Raw genomic sequence first — 4167 nt, 5'->3', positions numbered from 1 at the left:
GTTTAGGGTGGCCCACAAGCCGGGTCTCCACCCGTGAGGTGGCTCACCGCCACCCCATTTGGTGTTTGGGGTGTCTCACAGCCACCTCATAGGGAGTTTGGGGTGGCTCGCAGCCCACCCCAAACCACTCAAGCCACCCCTTGTCATCTTTGGCCACCCTTCAATTTTTTATTCTTTTTTTTTATATTTAATTTTTTAAATTAAATTAATAAAAAAATTAATATTTTAATCAGATAAAACAATGCATTTTGCTCTAACAATTGTTAAAAAATTTTGAGTGTAAGAATTTTATTGTCATTTCAATTGACCCCGAAAGTAAATTTTTGAAAAAAAGAAACTCACGGAGTTTTAAATTTTGGAAGGTTGACTCACGGACTTATTATACATTTCAAAAAAAAAAAAAAGAGTTAAAAAATAGAAAATAAATTTTAATTTTAAAAAAATTAAAATATATATATAAGTTGGTTTTTCTTTTCTTTTTTTGGTTTATTTTTATTTTTATTTTTTCTATTTTTTAATAAATAAATTTGATTTAAAAATAATATTTTTTTAAAAAATATCCTTTTATATCTGATATTCTTTTTTCTTTTTAATTTTTAATTTTTTTTAAAAAAAATAATAATAGTTTGAAGAGTTTTAAATTTTATGAAGGGTGTTTTTGTCCTTAGGAGAGAAATTGACATTTTGTTGGTAGTTTAAAAGGGGCATTGACACAATTGATAGATTGAGAGACATTAAGGGTTCGTTTAGCAAAAGCCATGGCCTAGACACTGTTTAGTGTCTGGGCCATTGACCGATTTTCAGACTAAACATTTGGCATATTTTTTCAATTTTGCCCCTCTCTCGGAAATTTTTCCACAGAAAATGAACAAAAATGAGGCTTTATTTTTGCCCCTCTCTTCGAGGGCTGGAATTCCCTGAAACACAGTTCAAACCAATTTAGCTCATTTGTTGTAACAATAACATGAACAAAAATGAGGTCAAATGAAGAAGTGGGCTTTAAAGAAGTTCGGGTAAATTGCATAGAAAATGAAAAGGAAAAAAGAAGGAATGAAATCATTATATGGAATCTAAGAGAGCAGAAACGACCACTATCCAGGAAATTAAAATCACATGAAAGTTTTTTTTTTTTTAAAAAAAAAGACTTGGAAGACTGGGGATTATAAAACAACATTCTCAGACAACAGTATAATCCGTAAAAAAACCCATCAACCACAAATCATAAGCATAATTATCAACAAAAAAAAAAAAAAAAAAAAAAAAAGGTGAGGGGGGAATTTTGCATCTCTGTCTTCCAGCTTTCAGTTGGCAAAAGGTAAGGGGACAAAACATAAAAATTATCCCAAAATTTGATGAATTAAAAGCCCAGTGTAGTAGATCCTAAAGCGCATCAAAGATCTAATAAGAAAGTTACAAAATTCAATAACACAGAACAAGAGAATGAAGAGGAAGGGGCCTTAGAATTGAAGGGGGACAGATATTAGAGATATTGATGTCGGAAGATGAAATAAAATAAAATAAAATATTTTTTTTAAAAAAAAAATCCCAAAATTCAGAGACGAGAGCACAAAAGCAAACCCCAAAGAAAGAGAGTGGATGAGTAAATGATTACCGGAGTATTATTTGACTCAAGACGATGGTAGTATGTCTCTGTGAAGGAGACCCAGCACCACCACGTCCACCACTACAGACTCGGCCACCCAACCACCTTGACCTGACCAGATGACCCTCACCCTCACCCCCCTATCTCACTCCTTTCTCAATAATCTCTCTCTCTCTCTCCTCCTATTTTTCTCTCTTTCAATTCAAATGGGAGAAAACATTTTCCACCCTCCCATCATTTTCATCGCTTTCTCTCTCGTTCTGTCTGATTTTAGCCCAAATTCATAATCATGATGTTCTTTCAGAATAACTACAAAAAGAAAATAATAATAATAATAATAATAATACTATTATTATTAATTTTATATTATTAAATGACGGAGGAAAAAAAAACAAAGGAGAGAGAGTTGGGAGGGAAAAGGGTGCAAGTAATCCAGTGGTGGTGGACCAGAAAATGGATGGAATCTTTGAAAGAACAAAAAAGAGAGAAGAGATAGAAAAAAGCTCAAGGATTTCTCCACCTCTGCTTGCCGCTTTGATTGATTGTTACATTCCCAATTATTATTCCTTCTTTTTGGACTGGGCTTCGGCCCTTCTCAGGCGTCACTCTTCTTAAGCTTCTCTTCTGCGCTCGGCCTAATCACGTCTCGCCAACTGCATCCTGCGCCTTACGCCCATGCTGTCTCTCTCTCTCTCTCTAGCTCTCTAGCTCCCTCGCTATCCTTAGCCTCCCCGCTGGCCGCTACCACTCATTCTAAAAACTCCACCATTTTTTATTTTTTCTTTTCAAATTTAGATAATATAGCTCTACTGGGCTCGCAAGTTTTTGGAAGGGGTTGGGGTGAAACGGGAGGCTTTATTTTCGCAAGGGATGGGTGCTCGACTCGTGAAGGAGAAGCCACGGAGATGGAGGAAATGAGTACAGCACTGGATATTTTGGGAGAAACAACTGAAGGGTAAAAGTGTAATTTCACATTAGGAAAATGACAACAACAGTGCCTAGGCTGGGTCATGCCTTTTGCCAAACACCACCTAACAATAGAGGGATAATTGAGGGGGAGGTATGTGTACTTTTTCTAAAAAAACTCATTATTTCTTTTATTTTTTAATTGAAATAAAATATTACCAAATAACTCAAAAGATTAAATACTCATGGAAACATAAAAATATGTTTCACATTTACGTCAAATTAAAATACTTTTTTGAACTAAAAATTAAAAAATACTCACGAGTGTAGGTCTTTGTTAATTGAAAGTTCTATTTATTCTCAATGGACTAGCCAAAGGTTGCTTTGATTAATCTGTAAGAATTTGGGAGAAAATTATATAAACATAAAAGAAATACTAACCTCTGGCCATTGTTGTTTAAGCACTTGAATTGAATACTTGTTGAATGTTTGCTGAATTCACAATTCCAGAACCCTCAATTTGTAATCCTAGAACCCTCACTTTGTTGGAGAGTGATAGATAAGGATTTTTTGTCTATCTGTTTTTCACGTTAAAGTTGTGATCGATGGATATCACAGGCTTGTCTTTTATATAGGCCAAGACCCCTATCCATTTATCTTACGTTGCTTCCTTCCATCAAGGGAGACAACACTTGGTGAAAATAAAACACATTTTTCACTTTTAGTAGTTAACTGTACTTCAATTACCCAAAGTTTTTTTTTTTTTTTTTTTTTGGTTTAATAAAAACTATATATAATATACTATATACATATAATATATGTGACATGTGGGCCACCTTAAGTCTCCTGATAGAAGATTAATTCTAATATTTTCCAACTTGGCTCACATGACACATTTTAAAATCGTTTAGGTAACTAAAACTGTATACGGCCAAATTGAAAACTACTAAAGCTTTAGTTTCGCTTTAAAGAGATATACAATACACGAATCATGGCGGTTATGTTATTATATCAACATTTCCTTCCATGTATTACAAAGTATGAATCTTTCAAAAATAAAATCTGTATATGGTATAATTCTTTATGAATAACTTCCAATAAGTTATTCTGGGTCTAACTGTATTGGAGCAAATACTTTATGTGCACAAAAATAAACATTGTTTTGACAATGAACAAGTACTCTAAATAACAAGAATTTAATCAAGCATAAAATGAGCTCACTAATCCCATGCTCTCTACATGTTTCGAAAATGTCTTTATTGAGAGCCCTTTCGTCATGGGATCTGCAATCATAGAAGTTGTACTTGTACGCTCTATAGAGACTTCTTGTTCCTTAATTCTCTCTTTGACAGCAAGATACTTTATGTCAATATGTTTGGTTCTGCTCCCACTTTTGTTATTCTTTGAAAGAAAACTGCTGCCAAATTATCACAGTAAATTCGTAACGCCTTGGATATTGAATCCACAACTTGAAACTCTATGATAAAATTTCTTAACCATTTTACCTGTGAAGTCGCTTCAAAGCATGCTATGAACTCTGCCTCCATAGTAGACGATGCAATTATCGTCTATTTGGTGCTCTTCCATGATATATCACCTCCTGCCAACATAAAGACATATCCTGAAGTGAACTTTCTAGAGTCTTTACAACCCACAAA

This window comes from Corylus avellana, chromosome ca1 (assembly GCF_901000735.1).
Source record: "Corylus avellana chromosome ca1, CavTom2PMs-1.0".
Classification (NCBI taxonomy): domain Eukaryota; kingdom Viridiplantae; phylum Streptophyta; class Magnoliopsida; order Fagales; family Betulaceae; genus Corylus; species Corylus avellana.
The sequence above is the reverse complement of the archived record's forward strand: the minus strand, read 5'-3'. Positions refer to the sequence as shown.